General features: G+C 37.5%; 1 protein-coding gene across 5 annotated transcripts in view; it reads right to left on the bottom strand.

Annotated features, from left to right (window-relative positions):
- LOC100883369 (protein turtle homolog B) overlaps positions 1–27040 on the bottom strand; it is a 613440-nt gene that overhangs the window by 324784 nt on the left and 261616 nt on the right. The window lies entirely within an intron of this gene.

Below are 27040 nucleotides of genomic sequence, written 5' to 3'. Positions count from 1 at the left end.
AATTACCAAGCGCCGAAAATACCACGCGTCGAAATTACCACGCGTCGAATTACCAAGCGTCGAAATTACCACGCGTCGAATTACCAAGCGCCGAAATTACCACGCGTCGAATTACCAAGCGCCGAAAATACCACGCGTCGAAATTACCACGCGTCGAATTACCAAGCGTCGAAATTACCACGCGTCGAATTACCAAGCGCCGAAATTACCACGCGCCGAAATTACTACGCGTCGAATTACCACGCGTTGAATTACCACGCGCCGAAAGTACCACGCGTCTAATTACCAAGCGCCGAAATTACCACGCGCCGAAATTACTACGCGTCGAATTACCACGCGTCGAAATTACCACGCGTCGAATTACCAAGCGCCGAAATTACCACGCGCCGAAATTACTACGCGTCGAATTACCACGCGTCGAAATTACCACGCGTCGAATTACCAAGCGCCGAAATTACCACGCGCCGAAATTACTACGCGTCGAATTACCACGCGTTGAATTACCACGCGCCGAAAGTACCACGCGTCGAATTACCAAACGTCGAAATTACCACGCGCCGAAAGTACCACGCGTCGAGTTACCAAGCGCCGAAATTACCACGCGTCCAGTTACCACGCGCTGAATTTTCAAATTAATGATGACAGGGATTTAGGAAAACAGGAATTTATAAAAACACAAATATAAAAAATATGTAAACCATAAAATTAGAATAAAAACGCTGAAATCCTAAAATGTAAGTTCCGTGACAAAATTAGTTCCACTAAAATAATTATATTTCCCTGCAAACACCGTGTGAATATTTTTTTTTCGTCCCTTTGCAAATGAAAATAAATGTTCCACTACGTGCAAGTAAAACGACGCATCCGTAAAATGAATCTATCCAGCGAAACAATGTGAAACATTTCCGATGGTTAATTGAAACTGAAATTAAAGCAGCGGTTCGTCATTAATCCTTGATATTCGCGACGATTAGATTTCTACGGTGTATCATCGTACCGTATGAAATGACAATTTCTGTTCACGGAATACTTCGGCCACCTAACCGATAATGAAAATCAATATTTCTATTTCCCGTCAAACAGATTCGTGTTTCGTTCGTCAAAATATAAACCACTGGAAACCCTTCGGAAAGAGTTAATTGAAAGCCGAAAAACGATAACTCGGATCATCAACGAGCCAGCTTTAAACGAATTCAATCCAACCCTATTAAGTTTCAAAGCTGCTGAAACTGTATACGCATATAACAGGGGTTCTCAAACGTTTTCGGTTCATGATAGCTTTTGCTGGATCGGATTTCATTCCACGCATTCAATCGTCTACGGTTTTATTACTTTACGTTACAACTTTTTTTGTGATTTTATGGCTCTTTCGGTGGCGAAAATTTTGGGTTTTGAATTTGGGAATTTTTTATTTAGTGGTTTTGAAATTTTAAGGAATTTATTGAGGGGTACATTTTCAAGTTTCGACGTATTCGAATTTTTATATTTATAAATTTTCACATTTTCAAATTCCTAAATTCGGATACTTCTAAATCGCCATCTTCCTAAATCCCTATCTTCCGAAATCCCCACCTTGCTAAATTCACGAGTCGAAATATCACGTGTCGAAATTATAACGCGTTGAATTACCACGCGCCGAAATTGCTACGCGTCGAAATTACCACGTGTTGAATTACCACGCGTCGAATTACTACGCGTCGAAAGTACCGCGCGTCGAATTACCAAGCGCCGAAATTACCACGCGTCGAATTACCAAGCGCCGAAATTACCACGCGCCGAAATTACTACGCGTCGAATCACCACGCGTCGAATTACCACGCGTTGAATTACCACGCGCCGAAAGTACCACGCGCCGAAATTACCACGCGTCGAATTACCAAGCGCCGAAATTACCACGCGTCGAATCACCACGCGTCGAATTACCACGCGTTGAATTACCACGCGCCGAAAGTACCACGCGTCGAATTACTACGCGCCGAAAGTACCACGCGTCGAATTACCAAGCGCCGAAATTACCACGCGCCGAAATTATTACGTGTCGAATCACCACGCGTCGAATTACCACGCGTTGAATTACCACGCGCCGAAAGTACCACGCGTCGAATTACCAAGCGCCGAAATTACCACGCGCCGAAATTACTACGCGTCGAATCACCACGCGTCGAGTTACCACGCGTTGAGTTACCACGCGCCGAAAGTACCACGCGCCGAAATTACCACGCGTCGAATTACCAAGCGCCGAAATTACCAAGCGCCGAAATTACCACGCGTCGAAATACTACGCGCCGAAATTACCACGCGCCGAAAGTACCACGCGTTGAATTACCACGCGCCGAAAGTATCACGCGTACTAATCCCCACCTTCCTAAATCTCCATCTTCCTAAATGCCCATCTTCTTAAATCCCTATCTCCCTAAATCCCCATCTTCCTAAATTCCTATCCCCCTAAATCCCTATCTCCATAAATCCCCATCTCCCTAAATCTCTATCTTCCTAATATCCCACCCTAAAAAATTCCCAAACTCCCCTAAAACCATAAAATCTACAGATCTCACACCTGGAGAACCACTGAGGGCGAATAATCAGGTCGGTGGTTGATGAATCTGTATACAGAGAAAAAATATCCGCGGACCGTATCATTCGTCGGCATATCTCGATTAATATTTCAAATCTCCTCCAGCGTAATCCAAACCTCTTTTCGGAACCTCTCTTTTTTCTTCTTCTCTTTGCCATCCGCGCACTCCACGAAAATGCTAGCTTCTATCTGCCCTCGCGTTAATTGGTCATCGGCCAAATGCACCCACGCAAATAGCAATATCGCGGTTGCCTGATGTGCTTGGGAAATGAAATTCGTTATATCTGCATTCGTTATATTACCCTATGAAAAAATATTTAGGATCGTCGATTGAGATGTGTAGTTTGAATGTAACTCATTTGTGATTAGTTTTTAAGATTATAGTATGTGTGGTTTATTGTTTGTTGCATTATATGATTATAGTGAAAGACTGTTGTTAAAAAATAATTAAAAATATTAATACTGTTACTATGAAGGTTAATATTTTTGCACATTATTGTAGTACTGTTACTATTAGTTTGTGTCTGTATGTACATAGTAATGGTAGTATTGAAAATTATACTACTATACAGGGTGTCTCACAAGTAGTGTTACTTCAGAAAAGGGGTTGTAGATGTGTTAAGGGTTGCACGTGTATTAATATATTGCTGTAACAGTAATTAATATTGCTACATAACTACGTTACTATTACTATTAGTATAACAGTAATGTTAGTATTGCTAAAATTATAATAATATTAATTATTGCATAGTAGTACTGTAATATTAATATTAACCCTACGCAGCATCAATCTATTCAAAATAAATAGTACTCATGTAAAACGTCCATATTACTTTGTCCTATTAAAACTTCTACATTCGCACCATTGCGCCATCTTGCTCACGAAGCAGAATAATCAAAATGGCGGCCATCGAGGAGCCCGAACCGTAAACCAGAGATCAAGGTTGCCCGAAAGATAGCTCCCCAACAGTAAGGGTCATCACGGTACATTGATTTTCGTGTTTCTTTTTTCACCAACGCTATATCGTATCGCATACAGCGTTGTTCTCAGACAACTATAACACGCGAACGAATTTATCTTACCTCCACCAGACGTTGTCTTCTTATTGATGCGTTATGGGACAATGCTGGTCAGAGAGCTTCCGTGATAAATTTATGGGCTTGCACGGAACAGTCGCAAGATGGATGAACGTGATTGACGGAGGGTAAAAAAACCCTCGAATCAATTTCTTTTAATATTCTTCATCGCTCAACTGGAGGATGTTGAAGCTTGTTGTGGTGGAAAGAGATGAAGGGATTTAAAGAGATATGTGAGGTTGTATTTTCAAATTTTTTAAAATATTTGTGGTTAGGTTGGGTTAAATATATCGGTTAGGTTAGGTTGGATTATATTTGAGAAATTTTACGTAGTAGCTATAATATTTAGGTATTTTTTTTATGGGATAAATTTGAATGTTTTTATCAATTATGAGTACAACTAACAGTTTCAAACAAGCTATATTAGGGTCATCTTAAACCCATCACTACTAGCCGTCACCATCTGCGATTTTGCTCAAATCAAAATATATTGTAGTCCACATGAAATTAGTGGGGGTTGAAGTCATCATTTTACGAATTTCGAATTTTTTCAAAAATAACAAGCCATCAAAGTTTGCAACTTTTGCCCATTTTTGCAAAAAGAAGGCTTCATTCACGAATTTTTTTCTCAGAAACCACTCAACCGATTTAGCCAAATTCTTTTTTGATTAATTCAACAAGGAATGAGCTATTTTAAAATATTTTTTTTAATTCCCTCCCTTTGTTATGAAATATCGAAAAATTTAAACAAATTCTTTTCTTGCGTTTCTTTCAATGAGAGTTAAAAATACGATTTCCCATACAATATCTCATTACTAATTATAAATACATTACAGTTAATTATCATATAAATTTACCTACTAATTATTTCACATACAAGCACACAATTACAACTGTAATTAATCATTCAACGCATATTTAATGAATTCCAAATTGAATTCGAAGTCCGAACAAGTTATTACAAGTAAATTATACCGAAATAAATTGATTCATCAAGTCAATTCAATAAGTATTGATTCATACCGTAAGAAACTGGCAATGATGGTCGAACAAGAATTATCGAGATTCCTCGCATGTGAAAGATTAGCCAATTCGTGTTACGGAACATCTTTAATTAATCCTACCCCTCGGAGTTTCAACTAATTAAGAAGTCAAACTTTCAGCAAGAATTACTGAATATTACAGCACTTCTTTTCCGACTTTATTTCGTACTCAACTATATTTAAGCGGCTATATTTGAAAAGTTGAATGAACCTCCCGTAAGAATGATAAATTTAAATTAACAGCGGGAATAACTGTACGTTTCTTAATATAAATTACTCACGATAAGCTGGAAATTTTAACCAACGGGCTGTGGACTTACCTGAAATCAAAAAGATTTTGTTAGTGCAAGGTTAGATGCATATTGTATCATTTTTATTGTTAAATAATTGGGTGTTGAATTATGATGCATGGAATTGTTACGCATCAAATTTATAAGGCATGAAGCCATTGGGCGTTGAAATACGACACGTAGAATTAAAACGCACTGAATTACGGCGCGTTGAATTACCAAGCGTAGTATCACTATGAGCTGAAGTATCAGGCGTGGCGTCATTATACGTCGGACTACTACGCATCAAATTTACCACGCGCTGAATTACCACGCATTGAATAACCACGCGTCGAATCATTACACGTCGAATTTACCACGCGCTGAATTTATCACGCGTCGAATTACTACGCGTTGAATTTACCACGCGTGGAATTTACCACGCGTCGAATTACTACGCGTCGAACTTACCACGCGTCGAATTTACCACGCGTCGAATTACTACGCGTTGAATTTACCACGCGTGGAATTTACTACGCGTTGAATTTACTACGCGTCGAATTTACCACGCGTCGAATTTACCACGCGTGGAATTTATCACGCGTCGAATTACTACGCGTCGAATTACTACGCGTCGAATTTACCACGCGTGGAATTTACTACGCGTTGAATTTACTACGCGTCGAATTTACCACGCGTCGAATTTACCACGCGTGGAATTTATCACGCGTCGAATTACTACGCGTCGAATTACTACGCGTCGAATTTACCACGCGTCGAATTACTACGCGTTGAATTTACCACGCGTAGAATTTACCACGCGTCGAATTACTATGCGTTGAATTTACCACGCGTGGAATTTACTACGCGTTGAATTTACTACGCGTCGAATTTACCACGCGTCGAATTTACCACGCGTGGAATTTATCACGCGTCGAATTGCTACGCGTCGAATTACTACGCGTTGAATTTACCACGCATGGAATTTACCACGCGTCGAATCACTACGCGTCGAATTTACCACGCGTCGAATTACTACGCGTTGAATTTACTACGCGTCGAATTTATCACGCGTCGAATTTATCACGCGTCGAATTACTACGCGTCGAATCTACCACGCGCTGAATTACCACGCGTGGAATTGTTACACGTTGAATATACCACGCGTCGAATCACTACGTTTCAAATTACCACGCGTCGAATTACTACGTATCGAATTACCACGCGTCGAACTACCACGCCTCGAATTACTACGTATCGAATTACCATGCGTCGAACTACCACGCGTCGAATCTCTACGTATCGAACTACCACGCGTCGAATTACCACGCGTATAATTTTCACTTTTAAATAATTAGGGGTCGAAAGATATGTTATTTCTTTTCAGAGAATTTTTCTTTTATACATAAAATTTGTTTTTGTTATACTACTGCAGATTGAATGATTTGCTATATTAAATAATTTAGTGCAGAATATCATACATTAAAAATTTTTTTGTCACACTACTACATATTCAATGATTTGCTATATTAAATAATTCAGTGGAGCATATCATACATTACAAAATTATTTCTGTTATACAACTGCAAATTCAATAGTTTGCTATATTAAATAATTTAGTGGAGAATATTGTACATTAAAATTTTTTTGTCACACTACTGCATATTCAATGATTTGCTATATTAAATAACTCAGTGGAGCATATCATACATTAAAAAATTATTTTTGTTATACAACTGCAAATTCAATAGTTTGCTATATTAAATAATTTAGTGGAGAATATTGTACATTAAAATTTTTTTTTGTTCAACAACTGCAAATTGAATGATTCGCTGCATTAAATAATTTAGTGAAGAATATTATACATGAACAACTTTTTTTTGTTATACAACTGCAAATTCAATGATTTACTTTACAAAAGATTGAAGATCCCGAAAACCTTAAGACAAGAGACGCAAACCAAAAATTTCCGCTTCCAAACCAGAGAAAGGATTAAATCGCGAAGCCAGAACATTTCGCGTTATACAAACGCAAACACGTAATTACAACATCAAAGTAATAATTACGGGAGCGCATAATAGAGAAATTTCAAAGCGGCAAACTTCCACACCAGCACATGTCCCGTTCGCTTTTTCAAGTCCCTGTTTTCTCCCGTTAAACTCCGAACCCTGTTTTACTTATTTCCTTCTTTCCTTCGCATGTGGAACAAAAATTGGATGTTTCCTCGTGAGACTTCGCACGGAGGCTGGTAGTTTAGTTTAAAGAGATTTTGATGCCCGCAGAAGAGTATTACGAGGCGGCAGGATTATGCGTGTTAAAATTCAGAGGCGGTTTTGACCTAAGAACGATATTCCTCTGGGTGCTTCACTTTTGTGCTCCTTACAGTTGCACTTGTTTGTTTTCGGCCATTAGCATCCATTCGATTTTGTGAAAATATGTGTTCCGCCATTTTGTTATTTTTAGACTCCAAAATTAGTATATCACCAATTTTCTGTAGTGACAAGTTTGTAAATTTTGAGGTTAGTATATTTTGAAGTTTCCATATTTTCAAATTTCGAAACTTGTATCTTCTTAAATCCCTGTCTTCCTAAATTCCTGTCTTTCTAAGTCCCTATCTTCCTAAATTCCTATCTTCCTAAGTTCCTATTTTCCTAAATCCTCATTTTCCTAAATCCCTATCTTTCTAAATCCCTATCTTTCCAAGTTCCCACCTTTCTAAATCCCCTCTTTCCTAAATCCCCATCATTCTAAATCCCTATCTCCCTAAATTCCTATCTTCCCAAGTTCCCACCTTTCTAAATCCCTATCTCCCTAAATCCCTACATTCCTAAATCCCTATCTTCCTAAATCCCTATCTTCCTAAATCCCTATCTTCCTAAATTCTTATCTCTCTAAATCCCTACCTTTCTAAATCCCCACCTTCTTAAATCCCTACCTCTCTAAATTCCCATCTTCCTAAATCCCCGCCTTCCTAAATCCCTATCTCCCTAAATCCCTATCTTCCTAAATCCCTACCTTCCTAAATCCCCACCTTCTTAAATCCCTACCTCTCTAAATTCCCATCTTCCTAAATCCCCGCCTTCCTAAATCCCTATCTCCCTAAATCCCTACATTCCTAAGTCCCCATCTTCCTAAATCCTTATCTCCCTAAATCCCTACCTTCCTAAATCCCTACCTCCCTAAATCCCTACCTTTCTAAATCCCCACCTTACATTTCCCTATTTCATAATTTGACCCCATTGCACGAGCAAGTAAAAGCAAATTCTCCCTGCAATAAACCCGAAACAGCGTCCAAAACACTCCCCGTCGGAAAATATAGGGTCGCGAATAAATTAGGCTAAACGAGCGGTTCACGTAGTCGCCGTTATCGCTTGGGCAGATCGATCGATCGATCATCCCGGCGGCAAACAATCCCGATCGGGAATGATCGAGCAATTAAACAACGATTGGCGAGACGGTGGGTCGTAAATTACTCAGGTGTCTGTTTCGGGGCTGCCGTTTGCCCGGGCGGTGGCATTTCAATCGAAAGTTTCCCGTCACGAGCCGCTCCATCTCCTATCAGATACTTCATAAATCGTTGCACGGGCTCCGTCCGCCTAGCGCGACAGCTTCCAAGATCGAGCGAGCGCATTCTCATGCTAAACAAAGTAATCATGCGAGCCATTCGTCACGGAGGAACAACGGTGGCCCGCGTCGAATTCCGAAAACAGCAGGCCACCGCATTGGCCGGGATTCAACTCGGCAACCATCCAACCGAAGAAGCGAGATTCTAATGAGACTGAGGAGCCGAACGGGGTTGGGACACGGGGCCCCTCTTCGGGAAAAGGATTTCGAGAGGAGTCGAAAGATCCATCGCATGACGGATGGCTGCGTTTGATTCATGAGCTACGATCCACGCCCGCCATTTTATCGCCGATCGCGTCTTCGCTCTCTACGCTTTCATCTTCTTTTTATTCTACTCTGACGTTTCTATCATTTTTTATCATTTCACTTTGTTACTGTCATTTTACTGTTTTGGTGTTTCGTTATTTTAGTTTACTGTTTAATTAGTTTCTTGTTTTGCTGTTTTACTGTTTTATTATTTCGCCGTTTTGCTGTTTTGCTATTTTATTATTTCGCCGTTCTGCTACTTCACTGTTTTACTGTTTCGCTACTTTATTTCATTTGGATTTAGTCGTCAATAGAGATATCCCTAGACTGCAATAACGACGGATACCATTATCTGTAGTAATTAATATAATATCCCTAGATTTCAATATTTAGGTACTCTGGTATCCCTAGATCTTAGTACCGGATTATACCAATATCCCTAGATTTCAATATTTATCTATCACAATATTCCTGTATTCTAAAATCCCTAGATCCCAGTATCACCGGATCACAATATCCCTAGGTTGCAATATTCACGTGTCGCAATATCCCTAGATCCAAGTGCCACTAGATCCCAATATCCGTGGATTTCAATTTTCCTATACTCTGAAATCCCTAGATTCCAGTACCACCGAATCGCAATATCCCTAGAGTTCAATATTCGCATATACCAATGTCCCTAGATCCAAGTGCCACTAGATCCCAATATCCCTAGATTCCAATTTTCGAATATTACAATGTCCCTAGATCCCAGTACCACCGAATCACAATATCTCTAGTTGCAATATTCACTTATCGCAATATCCCTAGATTTCAATATTCGCACATACCATTATCCCTAGATCCAAGTGCCACTAGATCCCAATATCCCTAGATTCCAATTTTCGAATATTACAATATCCCTAGATCGAAATACGACGGATACGAATATCCCTACATTTCAATATCTATCTATCCCAATATCCCTAGATTCCAATTTTCGCATATTCCAATATCCCTAGATCGAAATACGACAGATACGAATATCCCTAGATTTCAATATCTATCTATCCCAATATCCCTAGATTCCAATTTTCGCATATTCCAATATCCCTATATCGAAATACGACGGTTACGAATATCCCTAGATTTCAATATCTATCTATCCCAATATCCCTAGATTCCAATTTTCGTATTTTCCAATATCCCTAGATCCCTAGATTGCCGTAAGCCAATAGTCCAACATCCCAGCTCATGTCTATCCTTAGTATCAACACAAGATCATAAATATTTCACTATCGTAATTAAAAATAAAAACTTTGACACGTATTGATCGTTCAAGATGTCCATTAAACTAAATTCAATCTACGAAGAAGTAATTATCATTTTCATCCCTTATCCTACAATTCCCTTCGCATACCGAAGTTGTACAACTCCCTACAATTTGCACAAATTTCATACAATTCAAGTTTTACCGCCCCACAAGATATTGCCTCTCGCCGCAAGCGTCATGCATCGAATCACAGATCGGATTAAAAGCGAATTGATCAAGACCGATTAAATCTGACACGACGTTCTCAAAGACAACCCCGCTGGCCGCTATCTCCTCGCACTGCCGGTGAATTAGCACGGATTAATTAACCTTTCGACGTTCCGCGTGGGCTGCGATAGGGTGGCTTAACCTCCGTACGGGCTGGATCAGAGGGCGAGACACGTCGGACCCAAACGGAGGAAAGACGGTAACCGACGAATTAAATTGCACCCCGCCCGATTGCTTATTCCAACTGTGTCACTCGTAACTCTAATCCAGATTAAACGATCGATCCGCGCCAGATTAGTGCGTAAAAAGCGACGGCGCGTGTCGCTCTGCGGAGACCCGGGTCTTTGCCAGACAGATAACACCGCTTTGGCTCCCGTTTCCACAGATTCGATATTAAAATTGCACCCAGGCCAATCGGGGATCGTAAATTTATTACGTGACCGGCGAATAATCGAGGGATAAACGGAGGTCAAGGGACAGTTCATAGGGTAGCGTCAAGAGACACCCTTGCGAATGCCTGCATCCCTTTTTGCCGATCGCACAATATATCATCAAGATTTCTCTGGACCGAGGGTTTCCACGGGATTGTGGTCTAATTTTTTTGTTTTACAATGCAAGTTGCTGGCTAAGACCTGAATTTTGGAACTCTGGATTTCATCTACAAATTTCATAATGTGGAGATATTTAGATGGAACAGAATTTGATAAACTCTAACCTTAAAAACCTATAACCTATCCACACTATCCATCTTCGAATCTTCCCTTAAGGGGAGCAATACCTTTAGATTGATTGATTGATTGATTCTTGTTGTGGGCGTCGACTACTATGGTCATTAGCCCGAAATACCTTTAGACAGATGAAAATAAGTTGATATTTGTGAAGCTGTGGTTGGGGTTGAATCTTGCAATCTGGTGATTGAAGGTGTAATCTAGCTATTGAAATGTAATTTTTAATTCGTGAAATTTTTCAGATACAGCAAAATTTTTATAGAGGGATCAGTTATAAAGATAGTGATTCAACTTGTCAAATTTACCAACCCTTAAATTTATCAGCCCTCAAGTTTACTAGTTTGAAATAAAAAAATTTCATTTTGATCATTCAATGAAAAATTTATTTTCTGCAAAAATGTTTTTGAAACCTAAATTTGTCTTTGACATTAAGGGTGGTAATACCTTTAGACAGATGAAAATAAGTGGATATTTGTGAAGCTGTAGTTGAAGTCTTGAATATTGTAATCTGGTGATTGAAGGTGTAATCTGGTTATTGAAATGTAATTTTTAATTCGTGAAATTTTTCAGATACAGCAAAATTTTTATAGAGGGATCAGTTATAAAGATAGTGATTCAACTTGTCAAATTTACCAACCCTTAAATTTACCAGCCCTCAAGTTTACCAGTTTGAAATAAAAAAATTTCATTTTGATCATTCAATGAAAAATTTATTTTCTGCAAAAATGTTCAGACAATATTTTTAAGATGTTACACTAACATTTTACAGAAAAAAGAAATTTTGTAATTTTTTAAGATTCTAAAGGTATTGCCCCTCTTAACCAAAATTCTAACCCCAACTAGGTAGCCCCAAACTCAAAATCCAGATGGGGTCCCAATTTTCACGCATAATAGTAGAAAAGTGAAATGCACAAATGACATGAGAATATCGTCGATTCTCCATCCGCATGTGCCAGCACTTTCGAAAGCGGCTCGAAGCATTCCAAACAGCGTCACCCACCGCTTCAGAATTCTATAATCGTTTCTCTCGCGATTCAACGAGGAATCTCGGGGCTTGAAAGACACCTCGTCCCATTTCAAATCCGACACGCGAAGAACGAACATCCAAACGTTCGCTTAACGTTCCCGCGAACATGCTGAACGACCAGGAAACTCGACAGCCGAGCACAATCAGCGGTGCACAAAGGGGAGTCGATGAATCGATCAACGCGAAACACGCTGAAAAGACGCGGAGAGGACGTTGTTCGAACCGAAAACGTAGCTACGGCTCTTCTTTTTTTCTGCTCGTTTCTTTCTATTTTTTTTTTTCGCTAACAGATACGGGATCGCGAATGCGGGCAGAAGGAGCGGGAGAAAGGGTGCACGGCCGAATTTAAGACAGCTCGTTGGAGAAATATTAACACGAGTATGGCTGGATTTTTTTTCAGCTAATTGAATGTTCGTTGTTATTTATGGCTGTTGTTGTCTTACTACATGAGCAAATATTTGCTAGGTACCTGATACCTGAACAGGTACCTGAAGAATTAATTGTTTTTATTTATTCATTTTTTAAAAAGAATTTTTATATTTTTGACAAATTTTTTTATTTTCTTAGGAAGAAGAATTTCTTGATTTTTTAAAAATGAGATATTTTTTTATTTTTTTAGATAGCAGAATTTCTTGATTTTTTAAGAATGAGATATTATTGTTATTTTCTTAGAAAAAAGAATTTCTTGATTTTTCAAAAATGAGATATTTTGGTTATTTTTTCAAAGTAAGAATTTTTTGATTTTTTAAAAATGAGATATTTTTGTTATTTTTTTCGAAATAAGAATTTTTAAAATTTGCAGAAGTAAGAAGTTCCCTAAGCATCTCAGAGTTTAAAAACGTAAAAATATAAAAGTTTACAAATTTTTAAAATTCACATTTACGTATTGACACTGAAACCAAAGCCACATCCATATAATACAAAGTGCTGAGATGTGAAATGAAACATATGATTTTTCAGAAGTTAAGACTTCATATCAAAGATTTAGTGTTTGAAGATTTTTTAAATCTGATACTTTATGACTGCTCGTTCTGAACTTTTGTAATAAATCATTCATGCAATGGAAAAGCAGAAGGGCTTGAGCAGCTCAAGATCTATTAAATATTTACGTAAACATCCTTGATGTATACTTATCTTTACAACTTGAACGAAATCTTAGCAACAGCAAACTATACAGGAAAAGTCTGTTTATATTTCATGAAAATGTAAGATTCGAAAGCTGGTATAATTTATAAAACAAAGGTAACTTTTTACATTATGAAAAATAAGGTTATGTAAAAACAGATCACTTATTTTTTATATTATTTATATGTGACAAATATTCAGATATCATTTATATGTATCGAACATATCATTTATATTTAATAAATTTATATTTACGATGTTTAAAATACATCAGAAAATGCAATAATATTTTCTAACCTCGAAAGATCAAAGTTCTCCCCAAAAACACTGAATACACAGATTAAATGAACATTCGATAAATGAATACCCGATAAATGAACGCCCGATAAATGAATACCTGATAAATGAACACCCAATAAATGAATACCCGATTAATGAACACCCAATAAATGAACACCAGATAAATGAGTACCTGATAAATGAACATCCAATAAATGAATACCTGATAAATGAACACCCAATAAATGAATACCTGATAAATGAACACCCGATAAATGAATACCCTATAGATGAACCCCCGATAAATGAATACCCGATAAATGAATACCCGATAAATGAACACCCGATAAATGAACACCAGATAAATGAACACCAGATAAATGAATACCTGATAAATGAACACCCGATAAATGAATACCCGATAAATGAACACCCGATAAATGAATACCCGATAAATGAACACCCGATATATGAACACCAGATAAATGAACACCAGATAAATGAATACCTGATAAATGAACATCCAATAAATGAATACCTGATAAATAAACACCCGATAAATGAATACCCGATAAATGAACACGCGGTCTAAAGAAGATTGAGCACCCTTAAACTCCAGCATCACAACAACCGAAAAGATCAAACAATCCCCAAAACGTTTAACATCGTGGCAATCAGCGTAATGACCGAAAACCGCGTTCGACAAAGAAGCCTCAACACTTTCGGTGAGGAACTCGGTCAGATTTGAAAGCCGTCATTGAAAAAAGAACCGCTTTACGTCCATTGAGCGAAATCTCGGGATATCGGGGGATCCTCCGGGGCAGTGCATCATCGAGGACACGGGATGGTCTGTCGTGCACCTGTGGCCAACTAGGTAGTCGGTGTTGAAAAAGGGACACGAGGCATGAGAGAAGCGTCCATTGAAGCGTTGAATGGACGCATTGTTACCTGCGGGACCGGGCAAGTGGCCTTCGTGGACTTACTCCGCAGAGAATTCGAAGACGCGGTGTATTTATGAGCAGCCACGGCTCCCATTCTTCCCACCTTCCATCCTTTAGAAACCGAAACGAAAAAAAAAAAAAAAACGAAAGAAAGTAGGAGAACAAAAACGGGAGGAGAGGAGAGAAAAAAGAGACGAGGCGGGCGTTTGGCGGAGACTCCGCTACGGCTTAATGAAACCGACGATTGTGTAGCCAAGGCCCGATTGTAATACAGTGACCTGCGGTTTCTTTTGCCCTTAAGCCCCAATTAAGACGTTTCCTAGGTCCGGATTAAGCACCGCCAATGGAAAAGCGGATCTCTTTTCTTCGAACTGACTACCATCCCCCGACCTAAACCAACCCCATCGACTGCCTCGACTTTGCTCGCTTCCTTCTTTCTAGACTTTGATTTTATCCTACGTTCCTTTAAGCCGATGCTTTCCAAACGGGAGAGGCTTTCGACCAAACTCGCGCATCCTGCAGATCTAGGGGATTTCTTGCTCCGCAAACGCCACGAGTTACCTCTATGGTGCTCTTCTCAGGATGCTCGACTGACTGCTCTTCGACTTTCTTTTCTTGCTTGTCTTGAGGCAAATGTTCGTTAGGGTTTTAGTGGTCTGGACGTGGGATTTGGGCTGGACTAGGATGTGTAGGGATTTGAATTGTAACTAGGGCGATTACTGGGCACTTAGGTTGCAGTTAGAATGATCGATGTAGACTTGCAGGTCGAATTTCTTCTGACAATTGGAAATTTTTGGGTTTTTAAAGTTTAGACTTTGGAATAATGGAATTTTGAAGTTTTGGGATTTTGGGGATTTTTGGGATCTTGAGAATATTGAGATCTAGGGAGTTTTTGGATCTTTGGATTTTGTGATCTAGCGAATTTTTGGACCTAGGGAATTTTCGAATCGTGGGATCTAGGGATTTTTTAAATTTAGAGAATTTCAGCATTTTGAAGTCTAGGGAATTTTATGATCTTGAGAATTTAGGGATTTCGGTATCTAGGGAATTTTGGGATCCTCGGAATCATGGAATCTTGGGAATTTTGGGACCTAGGGAATTTTGGGATCATGGAATCTTGGAATTTTAAAATCTAGGAAATTATAGAATTTTTTGATCTTAGGAATTTTGGGATCTCGAGAATTTTGGAATCTTGGGAATGTTGGAACCTAGGGAATTTTGGGATCTTCGGAATCATGGAATCTTCGGAATTTTGGGACCTATGGAATTTTGGGATCTTGGGATCTTGGAATTTTAGAATCTAGGGAATTATAGAAATTTTGGATCTTAGGAATTTTGGGATCTTAAGAATTTTGGAATCTTGGGAATGTTGGAACCTAGGGAATTTTGGGATCTTCGGAATCATGGAATCTTGGGAATTTTGGGACCTAGGGAATTTTGGGATCTTGGGATCTTGGAATTTTAGAATCTAGGGAATTATAGAATTTTTGGATCGTAGGAATTTTGGGATCTTGAGAATTTTGGAATCTTGGGAATGTTGGAACCTAGGGAATTTTGGGATCTTCGGAATCATGGAATCTTGGGAATGTTAGAACCTAGGGAATTTTGGGATCTTGGGAATTTGGCGATTTTGGGATCTAGGGAGTTTTTGAATTTTGGTATCCAGGGAATTTTGGTATTTTGAGAATTTTAGGATCTTAAGATCTTGGAATTTAGGGAATTTTGGGATCTTAGAAATTTTTTAATACTGGAATCTAGGGAATTTTGAGATTTAAAGAAGTTTTGAATCTTGGGAATTTTGGCATTTTAGGAATTTGGGGATCTTGGGATTTTAGAGCTTTTGGAACAATAAAACTTCGAAACTTTGTGACGTTGAAATTTTATGATTATAGAAATAATGTAACTTTAGACTTTGAAATTTTGGTCAATCTACATGTAACTCAAATCAAAATCAACTTAAACCTTCAACTTTGACCTTAAGTTATCAAACATTCCCCACTAAACTACAATAAATATCCAAATAAAACGAAATTACACCGACGAAAAAAATTGAACAAAAGATCGATTCGATGTTTGAAGTATCTCAATTCTCGAGTTAAACGTATAACAGCGGTGATTCCCGATGTCAATAACAGAATCAATGGAGCCGGTTCGTTAAAAATAAGTTCGCCAAGGCGTTGACTAAGTATTTGTCCGACGTCGAGGAGTTTCACCGAGTCATCCTCAAAGGGATCGCTTAATTACTAATGTTTTCGTCTCCGGGAGCAGAGTTCCGTTCTTTGTTCGCGAACGTTCAAAGCGGTCGAGAGTAAAGAGATAAGGAAAAAAGATAGGATAAAAGTAGCAGAAAGCGAAGGAAATAGGAGCAGCAGAAGCTCCGAGAGAAAGTCTGTCGGAATTATTCAGCTGTGCGATCGTTTAAGGAAGTTCCTGCCAGGACGTTTCCAGATATCCTCAGACCTTCCAGTTTGATGAATATCTATTAACCCTTTTACTACAAAAGGTGCCTTCAAATCAAACTGTCTCTTAAATACTATTATCAAAAGTTTTATGGATACAGAACAACTGGTAATTCTATTCATTTCGTATTCATTTTAGGTACAATTGATATTGAATTCACTTGTGGACTTTTATGGGATGAATGAATATTGAAGGCTGTTTAAAATAACTGTGGAAAATAGATTCTTTTGATAAATATCATACTTTTGAGTAATATTTTATGCAATAGTTCAATGATATTACTACAATATTTTAATAATATTATTACTGTATGTAATACTTCAATAATTATTACACATATTTCAATAGTTATTGCACAACTAGTTTATCTCTTGAGATTGGGTGATGGGGTTCGAGATTCTGAACAACTTTTTCCTTTGCAAAAATTCGCTCCGAAGCTTCGTTTTTGAATTATTAAGGAAAAACACGGGACCAATTAGAGCGCAGGCGGGAGAGAGCTCCGCCCAGCGGCTGAGCGCGGGACTCTGATTGGTCCCGTGTTTTTCTTTAATAATTCAAAAACGAAGCTTCGGAGCGAATTTTTGCAAAGGGAAAAGTTGTTCAGAATTTCAAACCCCACAAATTCCGAGAATTACACTACTCCATAAATGTATATTATAATATATCAGTATTATACGCTCTAGTTATTAAAAGTAGCATTTGTACTATAATTCATTATAGCATTTGTACTATATTTCAATACTATAATCTTGTACAATAATCTCCAAAAAAAACTTGCATACAAAAATCCAAATTAAAATCGCAAAAATTCCAGCATCCAAATGAACTCATCAGAACGAGCAGTAAAAAGTGAACAGCGTTTCTCCGCGAATCAATAAGACATCCATCAATCGGCTCGAAGTAAAAATTGTCGATCGAACGAGTATCGAGAGGCTTATTCGAGCGCTGAAAGGAAGCCACGAGATGAAGGAGAATGCAAAGGGACAAATGAACAGGATGCAAACTAGCGTGCACAGCTAAGTGGGTTCGATTGAAATAAAGGTCGGGATTCGATCACGGAACGACAACGGGGAATCGATGTACCGGCTGCAACCTGTGCTTAATCTCAATTTCAGATCAGCCATTGAATTGCAACGCGTCCGCCTCGACGATTCCACCAACTGCTCGAGCTGTTTAGCAGCCTCTGGCGGCGAACTTAATCGTTAGCAATTAAACGAAATTGGGAAACATGGGGTTCACCTACGTACACGGATACATTGGAGATATAAGAATTTACGACGCGAATTTACTGAATTGATGACACCAGAGTCGATAGTGCAACATTGGTCAAATTAAAATTTAACGACTTCTGATATTTCCAACAATTCTCTAGGATGAAATAAATTCAATAATATTAATAATAAATAAATTCAATTCAAGTCTTGTAGCTACAGGGTTTAATGACCATGGCAGTCCATACTAATCAATCAACCTAATTGTAGCTGCGGTCACTAAAAATTAGTCCATCACATGCATCCCTAATCAATAACCTACGATAATTTGTACAAAAACCACCCCTAAGTTGCCATAAAGTACCTCAGCGAAACTCCTCCGCGCATAAATCACTCTAACACCGCAAATAACAAATATTCCTATAAACAAGCTACAACGGATTTAGCGAAGGTTAAATTGAATCGAGGGAGAAATACAATACAAGGTAGCAGCGCGAAATCAGGTTGTCGCGGATCTTAAGAGCAAAGATGAAAAAGAGAAGTAACAGCAAAGGGGAACCGCGTAAAACGTGATTTTTCATCGTGGAACGCGAGAGAATCCGTAGCAATTAGAAGGAGCTAGCCGTTTGTCACGAGGCCAGCCGTTTCCGGCGAACTGGGACGAGCGAAAGGGCAGCTTTAAACAGGCTTCATTGAAATCTAGGTTAACCCTTTGCAAATCCTTTCTCTCGCTGTTCGTCGTTAATTTTCCGACGAGCTCCGGGACGAAAGAGAGAAAAGCTGCGGGACGAGGGGAAACGGGGAGCCTGTCTTTCCACCTCATAACTCGGCCGGGAAAAGGGGCAGGATTTTTTTTTTTCTTCCTTTCTCTCTCTCTCTTTTTGTTGAATATTTCATCCGACACCCGGCGTGGTTCATTTAACCCCCTGCCCTTGCTGACGGGCTTGTAATTGGAGCGTTTGTAAGGCGGACGAGCGAAACGTTTGAACTGCCGCGCTAAGATTAGAGGAAACTCGTGTCTCCGCCTGGCTTCCGTGATCTTTGACCTTTCGCTTTAAAGAACCTCTACCTGTGCCATATCGTTCGCTTCTTTATAAGAAGATTCAGAACGTTTTGTGTGTTTATGCGGTTTCAAAGTTTACGCGGGATCGTGCGCAGTTGCACGTGCGCGGACTTGGACGCGCTACTGCGCATGCGCGGTCTTGGATACGCTACTGCGTCTGCGCGGTCTTGGATGCGCTATTGCGCGTGCGCAGACTTGGACGCGCTACTGCGCATGCGTGGTCGCACGTATCAGCAACCTGTGCTCTAAACTTTAGTTTAGAGTTTGCTCTAAGCGGAGGAGTTTCGCTAAGCTGACTTTTCCTGTCATTTCTTTAATAATTAAATGCAAAACGATATATTCAGTAATATTGAATAGGTTTTTTAATTAAAGATACCTTATATATTATTTTAAAGAGGGTTCTTTTATTAAAATGATTATTAATATTTATAATTACTAAGTTGATTTTAATAAGCTGAAGTCTGTACATGTACTCACTAACGATTGTTTGCTCTGTTTTATTAAAAATGACAAAAGTGATCGATTTAAATTTTAAGAAGTTAAAGAGGACAAGATTTATTGCACACTATTTATTGATTTAATGCATTTATTGTATTTTATGCTATTTATTGACTTATTGTATTTATTGCATTGTACACTATTTATTGATTTATTATATTGATTGTATTGGACACTATTTATTGATTCATTGTATTTATTGCATTGTACACTATTTATTTATTTATTGTATTTATTGCATTGTACAGTATTTATTGATTTACTATATTGATTGTATTATGTACTATTTACTGATTCATTGTATTTATTGTATTGTACACTATTTATTTATTTATTGTATTTATTGCATTGTACACTATTTATTGATTTATTACATTGATTGTATTATACACTATTTATTGATTCATTGTATTTATTGTATTTTATACTATTTATTAATTTATTGTATTTATTGCATTGTACAGTATTTATTGATTTACAATATTGATTGTATTATGTACTATATACTGATTCATTGTACTTATTGCATTGTACACTGTTTATTTATTTATTGTATTTATTGCATTGTACAGTATTTATTGATTTATTATATAGATTGTATTGTTCACTATTTATTGATCCATTATATTTATTGTATTTTATACAATTTATTTATTTATTGTATTTATTGCATTGCACACTATTTATTGATTTACTATATTGATTGTATTATATACAATTTACCGATTCATTGTATTTATTGTATTGTACACAACAAAATCGTACATTTCATACGCAACAGGCAACATTAAAAATGCCTAATAGCAAATTAATAGTAGTAAAGCATGAATTACCAAAAGCGTTCTAACCTTCGCCATACTAATTGCAGCAGCGGCAAATTCGTCTGTGAGTTAAGAATGAATGACACTTGATATAATTCTTGTATCTCTCCCATTCGATGGCCGCGTGAATGAAACGACGCCCCGGTGGCGACAGTTTCGTGTCGAGCCGTATTATAGGCTTAATTACGCTTAATCGGACGAAACGAGCGGCTAACAAGTTCATTCAAGAGGCTGGATAGCACACGAAGACGTGTGCCTTCACGGTTTTTTTTTTGAAGGCGATCCAATTCCCAGCAATTACGCGAGCACCGTGTAATCGACTCCTTTTTTCTCCTTTGCGGACACTTAATAATGGCTCTAAGTGAGATTTAGTGAAGGTGTTACGTGGAAAAGTGTTTCTTCAAATTTTCGATCGTCTTCGACTTACTTTTGGGGGGAAACTTTTGTGGCTACTTTACCTCATGCATTCGTGACTTCTCCACAATACCAGAAGTTTATGAATTTATAAATTTGTGGATTTATAGATGGAGAAATTTAGAAGTTCACGAATTGAAGAATTCACGAATTGAGAAGTTTAAAAATCGAGAAGTGTACAGAATGACAAATAGACAAATTGATATATTAATGAATTTAAAAACTTACGAGTTCATGAACTCATAAACTGACAAACTGACAAATTGACAAATTGATAAATTAATAAATTGACAAATTGACAAATTGACAAATTAATAAATTGACAAATTAATAAATTGACAAATTGACAAATTGACAAATTGACAAACTGACAAATTGACAAATTGATAAATTAATAAATTGACAAATTGACAAATTGAAAAATTAACAAATTGGAAAATTAATAAATTGACAAATTGACAAATTGACAAATTAATAAATTGACAAACTGACAAATTAATAAATTGACAAATTGACTAATTGAAAAATTAACAAATTGAAAAATTAATAAATTGACAAATTGACAAATTGACAAATTGACAAATTAATAAATTGACAAATTGACAAATTGAAAAATTGACAAATTGAAAAATTAATAAATTGACAAATTGACAAACTGACAAATTAATAAATTGACAAATTGACTAATTGAAAAATTAACAAATTGAAAAATTAATAAATTGACAAATTGACAAATTGACAAATTAATAAATTGACAAATTGACAAATTGACAAATTAATAAATTGACAAATTGACAAATTGAAAAATTAATAAATTGACAAATTGACAAATTGAAAAATTAACAGATTGACAAATTGACAAATTAACAAATTGACAAATTGACAAATTGAAGTATTGAAGAATTGAAGAATGGAAAAATTGAAGAATTGAAAAATTGAAAAATTGAAAAATTGCCAAATTGAAGAATTGAAAAATTGAAAAATTGAAAAATTGAAAAATTGAAAAATTGAAAAATTGAAAAATTGAAAAATTGAAAAATTGAAAAATTGAAGAATTAAAAAATTGAAAAATTGAGAAATTGAAAAATTGAAATAGACAAAATTCTGCGTCATCGAGGAGAAGGCAAAAGCGATGAAAGAAGTGGCAGTAAAACGTGACGCAGAGTCGTCGAAGGGTTTCGATTGCCGGACAAAAGCCGCATTTATCCGTCGTTTCCCGATCCGTTCTCCGTCAAGTAGCTCGTGGCAAAAAGGTTCGTGGAACTTAACAAATACGCCGGTCCGTTTCGAATTAAAAGCCGAACGAAGGTTTTCCACTCGGTGCAATTTCTATGTCGCGGACGTAAAGCGTTCGGCAAAGGAAAAGAAACACCGCGAGCGGTGAAATAACAGAGGAGTAAAGGGCGAGTTACGATCTCGTGGACGAAATAACAATGACCATTGACAAAGAGGATTGCCAGGTTTAATATCCGTCCCGCTTTCGTTTCCAATTAAAAGACGCGACAAAAGTCCGGCTGACGTAAATACGCGTCGCGAACTGACGGGGTGGTTTTTTTTTACTTTTTCTTCGTTTCTTGTTCGACCGACAAGAAACGAGCCACCTGCAAGCGGATTAACGTTGTTAGACAATCCGAGACGTACTTATCCGCTTGGCGATCTGGCGTTGCAGTTGAATAACAAGGCGAAAGGGATCGGCAAAGAAACAGGAGGCAGCGAAGTTAAGACTGCCAGGGCTTAATTACGCGGCCATTTAACCTGAAAAACGTCCGACCGGGGGAGAATGACGAGTGGCATGGTTTTTCATTCGAGTTCGCGCCGTGTGCCTCCTTTTCACCGCGGCCATTGCGTTCGACGAATTCGGGTTTAGGGAAGTTTTCATCTTTTGGGGAATTTGGTACTTTGGGTATTTTGGGAATCTTGGAATTTTCAATTTGGAACTTTGGGAACTGGGGATGACGAAATTAGGGAATCTAGGGAATTTTGGAGGGATTTAAAAACCTGGGAATTTGGGGAATTTTGGAGGGATTTAGAAACCTGGGAATTTGGGGAATTTTTAAATTTAGAAATGTAGACATTTGAGTATTTGGGGAATTTCTAAATTTGATAATTTGGTCATTTGGGGATTCTTACAATTTCAAGCAAGTTAGGCACTTGAGAATTTGGTAATTTGGAAATTAGAGAATTTTGGGAATCTTAAAATTTTTAATTTGGAACTTTGGGAACTGGGGACGATGAAATTAGGGAATCTAGGGAATTTTGGGAGGATTTAGAAACCTGGGAATTTGGGAAATTTTTCGATTTAGAAACGTGGTGATTTGAGTATTGGGGGAATTTCTAAATTTGATAGTTTGGCCATTACGGGATTCTTACAATTTGAAGCAAGTTAGGGATTTTAAAATTTGATAATTTGGAAATTAGAGAATTTTGGGAATCTTCGAATTTTTAATTTGGAACTTTGGAAATTGGAAACAGTGAAATTAGGGGATCTAGGGAATTTCGGGGGGATTTAGAAACCTGGGAATTTGGAGAATTTTTCAATTTAGAAACGTGGACATTTGAATATTTGGAGAATTTCTAAATTTGCTAATTTGGTCATTTGGGGATTCTTACAATTTGAAGCAAGTTAGGGACTTTAAAATGTGGTAATTTGCAAATTAGAGAATTTTGAGAATCTTGAAATTTTTAATTTGGAACTTTGGAAATTGGAAACAGTGAAATTAGGGGATCTAGGGAATTTTGGGGCGATTTAGAAACTTGAGAATTTGAGGAATTTTTCAATTTAGGAATCTGGAAATTTAGCGGTTATTTGGGGAATTCTGACCATGAGAGTTTGGTAATCTAAGGAATTTGGAATACTGATACAATCATCCACATTAGAACTTAGAAATCTAGTAACTTGAGATCTTGACAATTTTGAAGAACTCGAAAGTTTGGAAATTTGAGAATTTTGGGAATCTTGAAATTTTTAATTTGGAACTTTGGAAACTGGGGATGATGAAATTAGTGGATCTAGGGAATTTTTGGGTATTTAGAAACTTGAGAATTTGAGGAATTTTTCAATTTAGGAATCTGTAAATTTAGCGGTTATTTGGGGAATTCTGCCCTTGATAGTTTAGTAATCTAAGGAATTTGGAATATTGATACAATCATCCACATTAGAACTTAGAAATCTAACTTGAGATCTTGACAATTTCAAAGAACTCGAAAATTTGGAAATTCTCAAATTTCGCCCTACCAAAAATTCAGGCACAATATAGGGAATTTGTGCACTCAAAGAAATTTACAACTTCTACAAATTCAAAACCATCTAAAAAATCCATAAATTGAAAAACCTACAAACCCCAAAAAGTAAGTGATTTAAGTGAATCAGTGCTATTAAACCCCCAATAACAACGTCCCGATAAAAGCGAATATCCCTATACCCGCAAAAGCAAGCCATCGCAGGGCATTTAAAAAGTGGCGCGGTAAATCAGCAGCAGCAATTAGAGGAAACGATGCAAGGCGGCCGGTTACGAAGCTGTTCGCGGAGTGAATGGGCTGAAAGTTGTTTTAAGGCTCGCTTTATTGAAATCTGGGTTAGTCCTCGGTTCCGGTGGTGTTCATTCGACCAAGGAAAAGGAAGCGAGAAAAGAGGGAGGGAAGGAAAGCTATCATCAGCAGCGAGCCGGAGTACGCTGTCACCGAGGACGAGACGGAGACGCTGTCGTTGAATCCGGAGAGAATAAAAGCCCCCGAGGGGGTTAGGCAAATGCCCGCGATTCCCTCGAGTACCGTAATTACTGATGTTGGCAATTAAGGGCCGCACTTTGCGTTTCGCGCCTTCGTCAATTAAGCTTCTCAACATTGTCCATCTAATTTCTCTTTTACCCTCTATTGTATCGTGCAGTTTTATTAAATCGGTTTACGATCTTTCTATTTTTAGTGTCATTTATTATCTTGTTTTATTTCAAGAATTTTACCGACATACTATGTGTATGTTTACCCTAATTAACTAACCTTTCTTAACCTTGAAAGAGGGTATCAAGGTACACACAGATTGTGGACCTCTTTTTTTAACGGAAGTTTGGTCGATCGATTTGTTTTCCCTACACCTTCGTAAACAGATTGTTCGGTGAAAGAGGAAAGTTTTCGAGAATCCCCGGTGAGCTTGAAAATTTGATGGAAAATTGGGTCGCGTTTTGCTCAGCCAGTTTAGACTAACTGAATTAAAACTTTGTCGGTTGTTTTGATTTCATTGTCTCATTGACAAATGGTTTTCTGATGAAAGGTCACTTTATTAATTTTAAACTGCGAGCTGTAGTTGGGGTTGAAGTCTTGAATATTGCAATCTGGTGATTGAAGGTGTAATCTTGTGTACGCTAACATTTTATAGAAAAAAGAAATTTTGTAACTTTTTAAGATTCTAAAGGTATTGTCCCTTTTAAGTCAATTGTCCAACAGATTTAATTATCAGACACCAGTAAAACGTTCAGCAAATATTTGAACTTCGAGAAACGAATATTTCATTAGAATAATTCAATATCAAGAGCAATCGAAAGTTTTAACTAAAATCGCAAAAGTTTCGCATTGTATCGAGCAAGTTCCTCGGATTGCGCCGTAGTCCGAACATGATGACATCGCCAAGAAAATCTGTTCGCTGAACAATTCAATTTACCTCCACCTTCGAATTACCCGAAAGGAAGCGTACACAATGACGACAATGGAGTAAAGATTACCAGAGGGGGGTGTCGGTTCGATCGAGGGCCAAGAAGTAGCCACGAACAAGTACAAGGAACAAGAAGGAGGACAACGATTTAAAAGAACGAGAACAACGGAGAGAGAGAAAAAAAACAGAGAGAGAATCAGTCGAAAGGTCAGGGGACGGTGCATCGCGTTTCCGCTGGTAATCGGAAATTTCACAGAAGCTGCAACTTTCGAGTTCAATCGATTTCGGTTGTTCGCTATCGATCGAGTCGATAACAATCTTGTCGAATAGGGTACAAGATGTATTGTCTGACTTGGTGTTTGTAGTTGCTAGTTTACATTCAAGATTTAATTAATAATAGATTTATATTTCATGGTATATTTCATTTATGTTTCACGAAATATGTGGTGGATGCATAACTGGAGTATTGTGAATTACTTATGTAGGTAGTTTACAGTGGATGATATTTGGTATACATTGTGTTGGACGCGTAGGTATGGCATATGTGGGTATTAGACACGTAGGTATCACATATGTAGGTATTAGACACATTAGATAGCACATATACAGGTTTTAGACACATAGGTATCACATATGTAGGTATTAGACTCATAGGTACCACATATGTAGGTATTAGACTCATAGGCATCATATATATAGGTATTAGACTCATAGGTATCACATATGTAAGTATTAGACACATAGCTATCACATATGTAGGTTTCAGACACATAGGTATCACATATGTAGGTATTAGACTCATAGGTATCACATATGTGGGTATTAGACACATAGGTATCACATATGTAGGTATTAGACTCATAGGTATCATATATGTAGGTATTAGACACGTAGGTATCACATATGTAGGTATTAGACACATAGGTATCACATATGTAGGTATTAGACTCATAGGTATCACATATGTAAGTATTAGACACATAGGTATCACATATATGTAGGTTTCAGACACATAGATATCACATATGTAGGTATTAGACTCATAGGTATCACATATGTAAGTATTAGACACATAGGTATCACATATATGTAGGTTTCAGACACATAGGTATCACATATGTGGATATTAGACACATAGCTATCACATATGTAGGTTTCAGACACATAGGTATCACATATGTAGGTATTAGACTCATAGGTATCACATATGTGAGTATTAGACACATAGGTATCACATATGTAGGTAGTAGATACATATGTATCACATATGTGGGTATTAGACATATAGGTATCACATATGTTAGTATTAGACACATAAGTATCACATATGTAGGTATTAGGTACTAAACACATAGGTATCACACATATAGGTATGAGTCACATATGTATTACATATATAGGTACTAGACACATATGTATTATACGTATATGTTCATATTAGATGTACATATAGGTGTGCATATATAAATGTCAAG

The sequence above is a fragment of the Megachile rotundata genome, chromosome 10 (assembly GCF_050947335.1).
Source record: "Megachile rotundata isolate GNS110a chromosome 10, iyMegRotu1, whole genome shotgun sequence".
In the NCBI taxonomy this organism is placed as follows: Eukaryota; Metazoa; Arthropoda; class Insecta; order Hymenoptera; family Megachilidae; genus Megachile; species Megachile rotundata.
The sequence above is the reverse complement of the archived record's forward strand: the minus strand, read 5'-3'. Positions and strand labels throughout refer to the sequence as shown.